The sequence below is a fragment of the Scyliorhinus torazame genome, chromosome 24 (genome assembly GCF_047496885.1).
Source record: "Scyliorhinus torazame isolate Kashiwa2021f chromosome 24, sScyTor2.1, whole genome shotgun sequence".
Lineage (NCBI taxonomy): Eukaryota > Metazoa > Chordata > Chondrichthyes > Carcharhiniformes > Scyliorhinidae > Scyliorhinus > Scyliorhinus torazame.
In genome coordinates, this window is record NC_092730.1 from 18,704,207 (window position 1) to 18,720,649 (window position 16,443).

The 16,443-nt window shown below is 50.7% G+C and overlaps 1 protein-coding gene across 1 annotated transcript in view; it reads left to right on the top strand.

Annotated features, from left to right (window-relative positions):
* LOC140400210 (neurexin-2-like) overlaps positions 1-16,443 on the top strand; it is a 2,085,493-nt gene that overhangs the window by 549,047 nt on the left and 1,520,003 nt on the right. The window lies entirely within an intron of this gene.

Below are 16,443 nucleotides of genomic sequence, written 5' to 3' on the forward strand. Positions count from 1 at the left end.
GAGGTGCGGTGGCCATTTTGTGGCCGAGGGCGGGAGGTGTGGTGGCCATTTTGTGGCTGAGGGTGGGTGGTGCGGTGGCCATTTTGTGGCCGAGGGCGGGAGGTGCGGTGGCCATTTTGTGGCCGAGGGCGGGAGGTGAGGTGGCCATTTTGTGGCCGAGGGCGGGAGGTGCGGTGGCCATTTTGTGGCCGAGGGCGGGAGGTGCGGTGGCCATTTTGTGGCCGAGGGCGGGAGGTGCGGTGGCCATTTTGTGGCCGAGGGCGGGAGGTGCAGTGGCCTAGGTGGTTGGTTGCTGAACCTGTTTTTTGTCGCTGCCAGACATTCCCTCCGTTGTCAGCTGTTTAAACCAAGGTCTGCACGAGTGGGTTGTCTGAATATCACGACTCCTGTATTTGTTTGCTGAACGGCTGTCGTTTTCATAAGTCCAATGTAAAATTGCTTGTAAATCGTCGAGGTAGGTATAAAGAGGGAGGGGTGGGGGGCCTCTGTAGGCCCAGAGTAAGGCGATTCGGCCCCTCAAGCCTGCTCCACCATTCCAGAGGATAGTGACTGATCCGACTTTCCTCAAATCCACTTTCCTGCCCTTTCCCATAATCCTTGGTTCCCTCTGGCCAAAATTCTATCTTCGCCTTGAATATACTTGAAGACCGCCCCTCCCCCAAAAAAGTTCCTGGTGCCAAGGCGTTGAATGACACAACCTCAGAAGAAATTCCTCCTCACCGCGGTCTTTAATCAGTGCCTTTATTCTGAGACTCTGCCCTCTATCTGAGCCCCCTCCAGTGAAATAATGGGTGGGATTTGTGGACATTCACGACAGTAAAACTGGCGCTGTCATTGGTAAGATTTTAGTCTTATTAAAGAGGAGATCGCAAAGCACTTGGAAGTGCATGGTAAAATAGGACTGAGTCAGCACAGTGTCGTCAAAGGGAGGTGGTGTCTGAGAAACCTGTTCTTTGAAGAGGTAACAAGGAAGTTAGACAAAGGAGAACCAGTGGACGTGCTCTGTAAAGACTTGATGACCTGCAAATGCTCGCATATATATGTTACTGGAACATGCCTCGTCATTCACCTGAAGAAGGAGCAGTGCTCCGAAAGCTAGTGATTTTTAACCTGGTGTTGTAAGACTATTTACTGTGCTCACCCCAGTCCAACGCCGGCATCTCTATATCGTGATTTATTTAGATTTCCAGAAGGCCTTTGACAAGATGCCGCGCAGGAGACTGAAATAAAGTTAAGAGCCCATGGTGTTCAGGGTAAGATCCTGGCATGGATAGAGGATTGGCAGAAGGCAGAGAGTGGAGATTGAGGGGTCTTTTTCAGGATGGCAGCCGGTGACTAGTGGTGTACCTCAGGGGTCTGTGCTGGGACTACAACATTTACAATATACATTAATGATCTGGAAGAAGGTACTGAAGGCACTGTTGCTAAGTTTGCAGATGCTACAATGATCTGTAGAGGGACAGGTGGTATTGAGGAAGCAAGGGGGCTGCAGAAGGACTTGGTCAGGCGAGGAGAGTGGGCAAAGAAGAGGCAGATGAAATACAATGTGGAAAAGTGTGAGGTTATGCACTTTGGAAGGAGGAATGGAGGCAGAGACTATTTTCTAAATGGGAAAATGCTTCGGAAAGCAGAAGCACGAATGGACTTGGGAGTCCTTGTTCACGATTCTCTTAAGGTTAACGTGCAGGTTCAGTCGGCAGTTAGGAAGGCAAATGCAATGTGAGCATTCATGTCGAGAGGGCCAGAATACAAGAGCAGGGATGTACTTCTGAGGCTGTACAAGGCTCTGGTTAGACCCCATTTGGAGTATTGAGCAGTTTTGGGCCCCGTATCTAAGGAAGGATGTGCTGGCCTTGGAAAGGGGCCAGAGGAGGTTCACAAGAATGATCCCTGGAATGAAGAGCTTGTCGTGTGAGGAACGTTTGAGGACTCTGGGTCTGTACTCGGAGTTTAGAAGGATGAGGGGGGATCTTATTGAAACTTACAGGAGACTGCGAGGCCTGGATAGAGTGGACGTGGGGAGGATGTTTCCACTTGTAGGAAAAACTAGAACCAGAGGACACAGCCTCAGACTGAAGGGACGCTCCTTTAAAACAAGAGATGAGAAGGAATTTCTTCAGCCAGAGGGTGGTGAATCTGTGGAACTCTTTGCAGCAGAAGGCTGTGGAGGCCAAATCACTGAGTGTCTTTAAGACAGATGGATAGGTTCTTGATTAATGAGGGGGTCGGGAGTTATGGGGAGAAGGCAGGAGAATGGGGATGAGAAAAATATCAGCCATGATTGAATGGGAGCAGACTCGATGGGCCGAGTGGTCTAATTCTGCTCCGATGTCTTCTGGTCTTATGCACCTGGACTGATTCAGCGACTGTGGAGGGGCTAGCACCGTTCGTCACGTGGAACACAATCGATTCCAATGAGAGACGGTGCGGGTTTGGCCGGGTCCGTGATCGACACTCGGGAGGCTGACCAGCTGCAGCCGTACACACATTACACTCCCCACACACACTCATCCCAGCCGCACATACACATTACACTCCCCACACGCACACACAGTACACTCCCCACACACACATCCCAGCCGCACGCACAGTACACTCCCCACACACACACTCATCCCAGCCGCACACACACATTGCACTCCCCACACGCGCACACATTACACTCCCCACACACACACTCATCCCAGCCGCGCACACACATTACACTCCCCACACACACTCATCCCAGCCGCACCCACACATTACACTCCCCACACACACTCATCCCAGCCGCACACACAGTACACTCCCCGCACACACATCCCAGCCACACACACATTGCACTCCCCACACACACACACTCTCATCCCAGCCGCACACACCACTCCCCACATACACTCATCCCAGCCGCGCACACACATTACACTCCCCACACACACTCATCCCAGCCGCACCCACACATTACACTCCCCACACACACTCATCCCAGCCGCACACCCACATTACACTCCCTGCACACACTCATCCCAGCCACACACACACATTACACTCCCCACACACACACTCATCCCAGCCGCACACACAGTACACTCCCCACACACTCATCCCAGCCGCACACACAGTACACTCCCCACACACACACTCATCCCAGCCGCACACACATTACACTCCCCACACACGCATCCCAGCCGCACACACAGTACACTCCCCACACACACTCATCCCAGCCGCACGCACACATTGCACTCCCCACACGCGCACACATTACACTCCCCACACACACACACTCTCATCCCAGCCGCACACACCACTCCCCACATACACTCATCCCAGCCGCGCACACACATTACACTCCCCACACACACTCATCCCAGCCGCACCCACACATTACACTCCCCACACACACTCATCCCAGCCACACACACACATCCCAGCCGCACACACAGTACACTCCCCACACACACTCATCCCAGCCGCACGCACACATTGCACTCCCCACACGCGCACACATTACACTCCCCACACACACACTCTCATCCCAGCCGCACACACCACTCCCCACATACACTCATCCCAGCCGCGCACACACATTACACTCCCCACACACACTCATCCCAGCCGCACACACACATTACACTCCCCACACACACTCATCCCAGCCGCGCACACACATTACACTCCCCACACACTCATCCCAGCCGCGCACACACATTACACTCCCCACACACACTCATCCCAGCCGCGCACACACATTACACTCCCCACACACACTCATCCCAGCCGCACACACATATTACACTCCCCACACAGAGCGTGCCCGTACAGCTGCTGGGTTATTTTGTTGTCGGAACCGGCAATGTCTCCTCCCGTGCCTGGTGGGCACCGCGGGGGATGAGTTTCTTTCTTGACCCACCCCCCTCGCCCAGCGATCATTTTTTTAACGTTTCATTTTTTAACGTTTCAATTTTCCCCCATTGCCATCTTGTCTTTTATTGTGCTGGGCACTGGTCCCCACAAGGGGCCACTCCCTCTTCAAACTACACCGCCCGTTAAAGTTTGAGAATACCCGGAACGACAGCAACCCCCACGCGACGGCGTCAAACGGTAAGTGTGCCCGAGCGCTGTGGCCACGGCGGCCCACTCCTCGACGGTCCAGAGATCCACAGACCGACCACGCTCGCGGAGAAGAAATTTGTAAGAACATAAGAACTAGGAGCAGGAGTCGGCCACCTGGCCCCTCGAGCCTGCTCCGCCATTCAATGAGATCATGGCTGATCTTTGTGGACTCAGCTTCACTCTCCGGCCCATACACCATATCCCCGAATCCCTTTATTCTTTAGAAAGGTATCTATCTTTTTCTTAAAAACGATTAAAGAAGGAGCCTCAACTGCTTCACTGGGCAAGGAATTCCAGAGATTCACAACCCTTTGGGTGAAGAAGTTCCTCCTAAACTCGGTCCTAAATCTACTTCCCCTTTTTTGAGGCTATGCCCCCTAGAACATAAGAACTAGGAGCAGGAGTATGCCATCTGGCCCCTCGAGCCTGCTCCACCACTCAATGAGATCATGGCTGATCTTTTGTGGACTCAGCTCCACTTACCGGCCCGAACACCATAACCCTTAATCCCTTTATTCTTCAAAAAACTATCTTTATCTTAAAAACATTCAATGAAGGAGCCTCTACTGCTTCACTGGGCAGGGAATTCCAGAGATTCACAACCCTTTGGGTGAATAAGTTCCTCCTAAACTCAGTCCTAAATCTACTTCCCCTTATTTTGAGGCTATGCCCCCTAGTTCTGCTTTCACCCGCCAGTGGAAACAACCTGCCCGCATCTATCCTATCTATTCCCTTCATAATTTTATATGTTTCTATAAGATCCCCCCTCATCCTTCTAAATTCCAACGAGTACAGTCCCAGTCTACTCAACCTCTCCTCGTAATCCAACCCCTTCAGCTCTGGGATTAACCTAGTGAATCTCCTCTGCACACCCTCCAGTGCCAGTACGTCCTTTCTCAAGTAAGGAGACCAAAACTGAACACAATACTCCAGGTGTGGCCTCACGAACAACTTATACAATTGCAGCATAACCTCCCTAGTCTTAAACTCCATCCCTCTAGCAATGAAGGACAAAATTCCATTTGCCTTCTTAATCACCTGTTGCACCTGAAAACCAACTTTCTGCGACTCATGCACTAGCACACCCAGGTCTCTCTGCACAGCAGCATGTTTTAATATTTTTTCATTTAAATAATCCCTTTTGCTGTTATTCCTACCAAAATGGGTAACCTCACATTTGTCAACGTTGTATTCCATCTGCTAGACTCTAGCCCATTCACTTAGCCTATCCAAATCCCTCTGCAGACTTCCAGTATCCTCTGCACTTTTTGCTTTACCTCTTATCTTAGTGTCGTCTGCAAACTTGGACACATTGCCCTGGTCCCCAATTCCAAATCATCTATGTAAATTGTGAACAGTTGTGGGCCCAACACTGATCCCTGAGGGACACCACTAGCTACTGATTGCCAACCAGAGAAGCACCCATTAATCCCCACTCTTTGCTTTCTATTAATTAACCAATCCTCTCTCCATGCTACTACTTTCCCCTTAATGCCATGCATCTTTATCTTATGCAACAACCTTTTGTGTGGCACCTTGTCAAAGGCTTTCTGGAAATCCAGATATACCACATCCATTGGCTCCCCGTTATCTACCGCACTGTTAATGTCCTCAAAAAATTAGTTAGGCACGACCTGCCCTTTATGAACCCATGTTGCGTCTGTGCAATGGGACAATTTCCATCCAGATGCCTCGCTATTTCTTCCTTGATGATAGATTCCAGCATCTTCCCTACTACCGAAGTTAAGCTCACTGGCCTATAATTACCCGCTTTCTGACTACCTCTTTTTTTAAACAGTGGTGTCACGTTTGCTAATTTCCAATCCGCCGGGACCATCCCAGAGTCTAGTGAATTTTGGTAAATTATCACTAGTGCATTTGCAATTTCCCTAGCCATCTCTTTTAGCACTCTGGGATGCATTCCATCAGGTCCAGGAGACTTGTCTACCTTTAGCCCCATTAGCTTGCCCATCACTACTTCCTTGGTGATAACAATCCTCTCAAGGTCCTCACCTGTCATAGCCTCATTTCCATCAGTCACTGGCATGTTATTTTGAGGCTATGCCCCCTAGTTCTGCTTTCACCCGCCAGTGGAAACAACCTGCCCGCATCTATCCTATCTATTCCCTCCATAATTTTATATGTTTCAATAAGATCCCCCCCTCATCCTTCTAGATTCCAATGAGTACAGTCCCAGTCTACTCAACCTCTCGTCATAATCTAATCCCCTCAACTCTGGGATCAACCTAGTGAATCTCCTCTGCACTCCCTCCAGTGCCAATATGTCCTTTCTCAGGTAAGGAGACCAAAACTGAACACAAAACTCCAGATGTGGCCTCACCAACACCTTATACAATTGCAGCATAATCTCTCTAGTCTTGAACTCCATCCCTCTAGCAACGAAAGACAAAACTCGATTAGCCTTCTTAATCACCTGTTGCACCTGCACACCAACTTTTTGCGACTCGTGCACCAGCACACCCAGGTCCCTCTGCACAGCAGCATGTTTTAACATCTTACCGTTTAAATAATAATCCATTCTGCTGTTATTCCTCCCAAAATGGATAGCCTCACACTTGGCAACATTGAATTCCATCTGCCAGACCCTAGCCCATTCACCTAACCTATCCAAATCCTTCTGCAGACTTCCGGTACCCTCTGCACTTTGCTTTACCACTCATCTTAGTGTCGTCTGCAAACTTGGACACATTGCCCTCGGTCCCCAACTCCAAATCATCTATGTAAATTGTGAACCACTGCGGGCCCAACACTGATCCTTGAGGGACCCCACTAGTTACAGGTTGCCAACCAGAGAAACACCCATTTATCCCCACTCTCTGCTTTCTGTTAGTTAACCAATCCTCTACCCATGCTACCACTTTACCCTCAATGCCATGCATCTTTAGTTTATGCAGCAACCTTTTGTGTGGCACCTTGTCAAAAGCTTTCTGGAAATCCATTGGCTCCCCGTTATCTACTGCACTGGTAACGTCCTCAAAAAATTCTACCAAATTAGTCCGACACGACGTAACCTTTATGAACCCATGCTGCGTCTGCCCAATGGGACAATTTCCCTCCAGGTGCCCCACTATTTCTTCCTTATTCCTCCTTGTCTTCAACAGGTGACACCCCTGATTCTCAAACTGAGCCCTGCACCCCCTCAGTCTACACCACACCCACAAGGGGGGTAACATCCTCTCCGCATCCACCCTGTCAAACCCCCCCCCCCCCCTCAGAGTCTAATATGCTCCAATAAGATCCCCTCTCCGTCTTCAAAACACCCAATGGCTACAGGCCCCAATCTGCTCAACCCATCCTCGGGAATCGAACCCCCTTCATCCCAGGAATCAGCTGTGAACTTTCTCCATGTTTTTATCCATGGACGGGATGTGGGGGTCACTGGCCCGGCGTTTATGGCCCAGCCCTAACTGCCCGCCCACAAAGTTGTTGGGTGGGCCGCCATCTTGAACCCGCCGCAGTCCCGCCTGGTGTAGGCACACCCACTGTGCTGTTAGGGAGGGAGCCCCCAGGGTTTTGACCGCGGTGAAGGAGCATCCGATATATTTCTGGGTCGGGAGGGCGAGCGGTTGGGAGGCGGTTTCACGGACCTGAGTCCCAATTCGCCGCGCTCGAACCTGGACAGGGCATCCTTCAGCCGGGAGAATTTGATGGCGAACGTCATAAATAACGGGTCATAAAGGCAGCTTGTAACTGGCTGACTGATTGGCTGATTAATCTATGAGACGGTTGATAGGTTAATGGGATTTCATCGCCAATCTGTCAGGTTACATTCTCAGCAATGCGGTGGGCATAGTTCACTCGGCTTCACACATTCCTCCTCACAACTGACATTGTTTCACGAGCGACGAGTTACCCCCCATTCTCTCTTCCTTCTGCCACCCCCCCCCCCCCCCCCCCCCCAACACCCAAAGCCTCTTTTACAGAGATAGGGAGGGTTGTAGGGGCTGGAGGAGGTTACAGAGATAGGGAGGGTTGTGTGGGCTGGAGGAGGTTACAGCGATAGGGAGGGCTGTAGGTGCGGGAGGAGGTTACAGAGATAGGGAGGGATGTAGGTGCTGGAGGAGGTTACAGAGATAGGGAGGGATGTAGGGGCTGGAGGAGGTTACAGAGATAGGGAGGGTTGTGTGGGCTGGAGGAGGTTACAGCGATAGGGAGGGTTGTAGGTGCGGGAGGAGGTTACAGAGATAGGGAGGGATGTAGGGGCTGGAGGAGGTTACAGAGATAGGGAGGGTTGTAGGGGCCGGTGGAGTTTACAGAGATAGGGAGAGTTGTAGGGGCTGTAGGAGGTTACAGAGATAGGGAGGGTTGTAGGAGCTAGAGGAGGTTACAGAGATAGGGAGGGTTGTAGGGGCTGGAGGAGGTTACAGAGATAGGGAGGGTTGAAGGAGCTGGAGGAGGTTACAGAGATAGGGAGGGTTGTAGGGGCTGGAGGAGGTTACAGAGATAGGGAGGGTTGTAGGGGCTGGAGGAGGTTACAGAGATAGAGAGGGTTGTAGGGGCCGGAGGAGATTACAGAGATAGGGAGGGTTGTAGGGGCTGAAGGAGGTTATAGAGATGGGGGGGCTGGAGGAGGTTACAGAGATAGGGAGGGTTGTAGGGGCCGGAGGAGTTTACAGAGATAGGGAGGGTTGGAGGGAGTGGAGGAGGTTACAGAGATAGGGAGGGTTGTAGGGGCTGGAGGGGGTTACAGAGATAGGGAGGGTTGTAGGGGCTGGAGGAGGTTATAGAGATAGGGAGGGTTGAAGGGGCTGGAGGAGATTACAGAGATAGGGAGGGTTGTGTGGGCTGGAGGAGGTTACAGCGATAGGGAGGGATGTAGGGGCTGGAGGAGGTTACAGAGATAGGGAGGGATGTAGGGGCCAGTGGAGTTTACAGAGATAGGGAGAGTTGTAGGGGCTGTAGGAGGTTACAGAGATAGGGAGGGTTGTAGGAGCTAGAGGAGGTTACAGAGATAGGGAGGGTTGTAGGGTTGGAGGAGGTTACAGAGATAGGGAGGGTTGTCGGGGCTGGAGGAGGTTACAGAGATAGGAGGGGCTGGAGGAGGTTACAGAGATAGGGAGGGTTGTAGGGGCCGGAGGAGTTTACAGAGATAGGGAGGGTTGTAGGGGCTGAAGGAGGTTATAGAGATGGGGGGCTGGAGGAGGTTACAGAGATAGGGAGGGTTGTAGGGGCTGGAGGGGGTTACAGAGATAGGGAGGGTTGTAGGGGCCGGAGGAGTTTACAGAGATAGGGAAGGTTGGAGGGACTGGAGGAGGTTACAGAGATAGGGAGGGTTGTAGGGGCTGGAGGGGGTTACAGAGATAGGGAGGGTTGTAGGGGCTGGAGGAGGTGACAGAGATAGGGAGGGTTGGAGGGACTGGAGGAGGTTTAAGAGATAGGGAGGTTTGTAGAGGCAGGAGGAGGTTACAGAGATAGGGAGGGTTGTGGGGGCTGGAGGAGGTTACAGAGATAGGGAGGGTTGTAGGGGCTGGAGGAGGTTACAGAGATAGGGAGGGTTGTAGGGGCTGGAGGAGGTTACAGAGATAGGGAGGGTTGTAGGGGCTGGAGGGGGTTACAGAGATAGGGAGGGTTGTAGGGGCTGGAGGAGGTTACAGAGATAGGGAGGGTTGGAGGGACTGGAGGAGGTTTAAGAGATAGGGAGGTTTGGAGAGGCAGGAGGAGGTTACAGAGATAGGGAGGGTTCTGGGGGCTGGAGGAGGTTAGAGAGAGAGGGAGGGATGTAGGGGCTGGAGGAGGTTACAGAGCTAGGGAGGGTTATAGGGGCTGGAGGAGGTTGCAGAGATAGGGAGGGTTGTAGGGGCTGGAGGAGGTTACAGAGAGAGGGAGGGTTGTGGGGGCTGGAGGAGGTTAGAGAGATAGGGAGGGATGTAGGGGCCGGAGGAGGTTACAGAGATAGGGAGGGTTGAAAGCCTCTTGACTCCCCGCCCCGACTGCTGTTGTGAGCCCCACCCCCAGGTGGCACCTCCCCTATTGGAGCCCAGCGTACACCCGCGTGCACTTGCCGCCAGTGGCCACCGGATGGCAGGCACGCTCCATGGACGAGCTGGTCTGGGCTCGCCCCCGGTGACGGAGGCCTATCCCTGGGATAGGATGGAGCGTGGAATGGAAATGATGCACCACTTTCAGCTGTATCAGCCCCAGCCTCGCACTGCACCCCTCCAGCCTTAACCCCGCGGGCCTGTACGACCCACCGGATCCTTGTCCATCAATCAGCATCGAGGTGGGGGCTCCTTACCCATCGCGTCCTCAGCATTTCCACCAACAATGGCGCCAGCTTCTCCTTACATGTTTTATAAAATTCCACCGGGAACGCTCGCTGCCTTTCCCGCCTGCATCTTCCCGATTGCCACCTTCACTCCCTCTACTCCCATCGGCCCCTCCAGCCCTGCCCTCCCCATCCCACCCGCCTGTAGTGATATCATGGTCGCGTTGTAATTCACCGACTGACCACTAGGAGTCTCATTAGTGAAGGAGCAGCGCTCCGAAAGCTAGTGACATCGAAACAAACCTGTTGGACTTTAACCTGGTGTTGTAAAACATCTTACTATAGAAAAATACAGCACAGAACAGGCCCTTCGGCCCACGATGTTGTGCCGAACCTTTGTCCTAAATTAATCATAGATTGTCATAGAATTTACAGTGCAGAAGGAGGCCATTCGGCCCATTGAGTCTGCACCGGCTCTTGGAAAGAGCACCCTACCCAAACTCAACACCTCCACCCAACACCAAGGGCAATTTTGGACACGAAGGGGCAATTTAGCACGGCCAATCCACCTAACCTGCACATCTTTGGACACTAAGGGGCAATTTAGCGCGGCCAATCCACCTAACCTGCACATCTTTGGACACTAAGGGGCAATTTAGCACGGCCAATCCACCTTACCTGCACATCTTTGGACTGTGGGAGGAAACCGGAGCACCCGGAGGAAACCCACGCAGACACGGGGAGGATGTGCAGACTCCGCACAGACAGCGACCCAAGCCGGGAATCGAACCTGGGACCCTGGTGCTGTGAAGCAATTGTGCTATCCACAATGCTACCGCGCTGCCCTTAAGAACAAATTAATCTACACTATCTCATTTTACCGTAATCCATGTACCTATCCAATAGCTGCTTGAACGTCCCTAATGTTTCCGACTCAACTACTTCCACAGGCTGTGCATTCCATGCCCCCACTACTCTCTGGGTAAAGAACCTACCTCTGACATCCCCCCTATATCTTCCACCATTCACCTTCAATTTATGTCCCCTTGTAATGGTTTGTTCCACCCGGGGAAAAAGCCTCTGACTATCTATTCCCCTGATCATCTTATAAACCTCTATCAAATCGCCCCTCATCCTTCTAAGTGAACGTTAGAGTCAGGTGACCTCTGACTGACTCGGGAACTGGAAGGGAGAGGTTGCTTGTGCATGTTCATTCTGTTGTTTTGTATATTGTTGACCCTGAGTTAATGTTAATAAATCGTTTATAGCTTTAGCTATAAACTGGCTTTAGCCGGGGTCCTGGGTTCGATTCTCGGGCTCGGGTCACTGTCTGTGCAGAGTCTGCACGTTCCCCGTGTCTGCGTGGGTTTCCTCCGGGCGCTCCGGCTTCCTCGCACAAGTCCCCGAAAAACGTGCTTGTCGGGTGAATTGGACATTCTGAATTCTCCCTCCCCGAACATGTGCCGGAATGTGGCGACGAGGGGCTTTTCACAGGAACTTCATTGCAATGTTGATGTAAGCCTACTTGTGACAATGAAGATTATTATTGCAAAGTGTTCTTGTAATATAAATCAGGCCGTCCGACAAGAACATTACATGGTACCAGGGTTGGATGGTATTAAACGCTGAGAAAATAGACTATCAGCCTGCCACGAGGGCCACAGAGCTTTGAAGATCTTGCAGACTGCAAGGATTAACAAGATGGAGTCATTGAAGCCACGAATGAGTCTCCGATTACATAGTAACGTGGACAGCAACTGACGTGTGTTTAAACAGCAATTTAATCTGTTACTGCAGTAAAGCTTGGAGATCAAACAGATTGGCGTAAGGTAGCGATGCTTCTAACAGCGGCAGGGCCCGAAGCATTTCCTGTATTTAGTACGTTTAAATAAGGCAGAAGAGTCCATAGACCATTTCATCACCGATTTAAAGTTAAAAGCTAAATCCATAATTTGCCTGCAGTGGAATCTGCAATGATTCGGGACCAGATTGTGTTCGGAGTGAACGAAACTAAGCTGAGGGAACGATTGCTGAGGGCACCGGACTTGTCTTTGGAACAAGCAGCACAACATTCTGAAATGTTTCTTGGTGATGGCGGCGTCTTCTTGCAGGAAAACACTCCGCTTGACGGCCTTTTTCCAAAAGGGCGGGAAATTCCATAAAAAGGCAGGAGAGAACCTGCAGCTCCTCGCACACCAACAGACAGGTTAAAGATCAGGACAAAGTATACCTGTGTAAAAGATATGGTCAAGAGACACAAATTCAGGCCGTGTCCAGATTTGGAAAGATTTGTTCCAGATGCAAATGAAACAATCACCTTGCTCAGAATTGTTACTCTGAACACAACCCCAGACCGGTGGAAGAGGGTGTGTGAGTGCGGGTATGAGGGCGTGTGTGTGAGGGCATGTATGTGAGGGTGTGTGTGTGTGAGGGTGTGTGTGAGGGTGAGTGTGTCTGAGGGTGGGTGGGTGTGTGAGGGTATGTGTGTGTGAGGGTGAGAGCGTGTCTGTGGGTGTGAGAGGGTGGGTGGGTGTGTGAGGGTATGTGTGTGTGAGGGTGAGAGCGTGTCTGTGGGTGTGAGAGGGTGGGTGGGTGTGGGAGAATGTGCGTGTGAAGTGTCTGTGTGTGTGAGGGTGTGGGTGCTTATGAGGCCGTGAGTGTGATGGGGTGTGTGTGAGGGCGTATGTGTGAGTGTGTGTATGAGGGTGTGTGTGTGAGTCTGTGTTTGAGTGTGTGAGGGTGTGTGAGTGAGGGTGTGTGAGTGTGTGTATGAGGGTGTGTGTGTGAGTCTGATTTTGAGTGTGAGGGTGTGTGAGTGAGGGTGTGTGTGTGTGTATGAGGGTGTGTGTGTGAGTCTGTGTTTGAGTGTGAGGGTGTGTGAGTGAGGGTGTGTGTGTGTGTGTGTGTGAGGGCGTATGTGTGTGTGTGTATGAGGGTGTGTGTGTGTGAGGGTTTGTCTGTGTGTTTGAGGGTGTGGGTGTGTGTGAGGGTGTGTGTGTGTGAGGGTTTGTCTGTGTGTTTGAGGGTGTGGGTGTGTGTGAGGGTGTGTGTGAGGGTGTGTGTGTGTGAGGGTTTGTCTGTGTGTGTGAGGGTGTGGGTGGGTGAGGTTTTACATTCTTGCTGGCCAGAGAGGTTCTGTTTTCAAGTTTCTCAGGGTCACTGAGCTGCTGATGGATCAATCAGTGAATCGATTGTTCAGCTCTTCACATTCCAGGAAAATCTGTCCTAATCAATAAAGACAAACTCGTAATCTCAATCCCACAGCACACTGAGAATCTGATCTGTGGATAGGACTGGGGACAGTGTAGAGGGAGCTTTACTCTGTATCTAACCCCGTGCTGTACCAGTCCTGGGAGTGTTTGATGGGGACAGTGTAGAGGGAGCTTTACTCAGTATCTAACCCCGTGCTGTACCTGTCCTGGGAGTGTTTGATGGGGACAGTGTAGAGGGAGCTTTATTCTGTATCTAACCCCGTGCTGTACCTGTCCTGGGAGTGTTTGATGGGAACAGTGTCGAGGGAGCTTTACTCTGTATCTAACCCCATGCTGTACCTGTCCTGGGAGTGTTTGATGGGGACAGTGTAGAGGGAGCTTTACTCTGTATCTAACCCCGTGCTGTACCTGTCCTGGGAGTGTTTGATGGGGACAGTGTAGAGGGAGCTTTACTCTGTATCTAACCCCGTGCTGTACCTGTCCTGGGAGTGTTTGATGGGGACAGTGTAGAGGGAGCTTTATTCTGTATCTAACCTCGTGCTGTACCTGTCCTGGGAGTGTTTGATGGGGACAGTGTAGAGGGGGCTTTACTCTGTATCTAACCCCGTGCTGTACCTGTCCTGGGAGTGTTTGATGGGGACAGTGTAGAGGAAGCTTTACTCTGTATCTAACCCCGTGCTGTACCTGTCCTGGAAGTGTTTGGTGGGGACAGTGTAGAGGGAGCTTTACTCTGTATATAACCCCCGTGCTGTACCTGTCCTGGGAGTGTTTGATGGGGACAGTGTAGAGGAAGCTTTACTCTGTATCTAACCCCGTGCTGTAACTGTCCTGGAAGTGTTTGGTGGGGACAGTGTAGAGGGAGCTTTACTCTGTATATAACCCCCGTGCTGTACCTGTCCTGGGTGTGTTTGATGGGGACAGTGTAGAGGGAGCTTTACTCTGTAACTAACCCCGTGCTGTACCTCTCCTGGGAGTGTTTGATGGAGGACAGAGTAGAGGGAGCTTTACTCTGTATCTAACCCCGTGCTGTACCTGTCCTGGGAGTGTTTGATGGGGGACAGTGTAGAGGGAGCTTTACTCTGTATCTAACCACGTGCTGTACCTGTCCTGGGAGTGTTTGATGGAGACAGTGTAGAGAGAGCTTTACTCTGTATCTAACCCCGTGCTGTACCTGTCCTGGGAGTGTTTGATGGGGTCAGTGTAGAGGGAGCTTTACTCTGTATCTAACCCCGTGCTGTACCTGTCCTCGGAGTGTTTGATGGAGACAGTGTAGAGAGAGCTTTACTCTGTATCTAACCCCGTACTGTACCTGTCCTTGGAGTGTTTGATGGGGTCAGTGTAGAGGGAGCTTTACTCTGTATCTAACCCCGTGCTGTACCTGTCCTGGGAGTGTTTGATGGGGACAGTGTAGAGGGAGATTTACTCTGTATCTAACCCCGTGCTGTCCTTGTCCTGGGAGTGTTTGATGGGGACAGTGTAGAGGGAGCTTTACTCTGTATCTAACACCGTGCTGTACCTGTCCTGGGAGTGTTTGATGGGAGACAGTGTAGAGGGAGCTTTACTCTGTATCTAACCCCGTGCTGTACCTGTGCTGGGAGTGTTTGATGGGGACAGTGTAGAGGGAGCTGTACTCTGTATCTAACACCATGCTGTACCTGTGCTGGGAGTGTTTGATGGGGACAGTGTAGAGGGAGCTGTACTCTGTATCTAACCCCGTGCTGTACCTGTCCTGGGAGTGTTTGATGGGGACAGTGTAGAGGGAGCTTTACTCTCTATCTATCCCCGTGCTGTACCTGTCCTGGGAGTGTTTGATGGGGACAGTGTAGAGGGAGCTTTACTCTGTATCTAACCCCGTGCTGTACCTGTCCTGGGAGTGTTTGATGGGGACAGTGTAGAGGGAGTGTTTGATGGGGACGGTGTAGACTGAGCTGTACTCTGCGTGATATTACCATGATGGGTAATATGTTGTATTCTTTGTCCGTTCTTCCAGAATGATCCGATGTAGTGTTGACAAAGAATATACAAATCAAAAGATTGAAACAAAACAAATTTATTATTACACTACTAATTAAATGAAGTTCGAACACTCTGACTGTGCTACAAATAATAATTAAATGATATTGAATCTGTCTTCCACTGCTCAATAGTATATCTAGTCACTGACTACACTAGGATCTAACCTCGTGCTGTCTCTATCTACTCTAAACTTCTCCTTATGCTAGTCCCAGAATTCCCTGAGAGGCTGTCTTAAATAGAGAGAAATAGTAACACCCTCTAGTGTTTGATTGACACAGAGATGTAGTTGTTAACCCTTCACTCACCTGACTATATACATATCATTACATCCCCCCCTTTTTTTTATTTCGACATTTCTTTTCTTTTGTCAGAAGAAAGAATGTATAATATCGGTACACAATACATGATATGTATATGAAATTGACAGGTGAGGTAAAAACATTATGAAACAGTCCACCTGTGATGATTCACAAATTGAGTCTGTCCTAAGTCTTCATTCGTGGTGTGTTCAAGTCCCAACAAGTCAGCAGCAGGAGTCGATCAGGTGTTCGACTGGTTGAACCACTTTTGTTGTCTGACCTGGTCTTTTTCCTGTGCTTGTGGCATCAATTTTGTCTCTCATTTGCCTTCAAAACTGGTTTGTTTTTTGTCTCTGAGCAAACACGAATTGATGAAATTCGTTGCATGACCTTTTTTTTTTTGGCTAAAGAAATGTCCTCTTCTTCTCGATGTTGGACCGTTTCAGAGTCGGACCATTGTGTGCAGTCTGTTGTTCCGTCATTTCTCTTTTTGTGCTCCATAATTGTTCCGTCGTGATCGTTTGAGTCATTTTCAAACTTTATAGTATCAGTGTCCTTTGTATTATCTGATGTTGCGTTGCACTTTATGATCTCA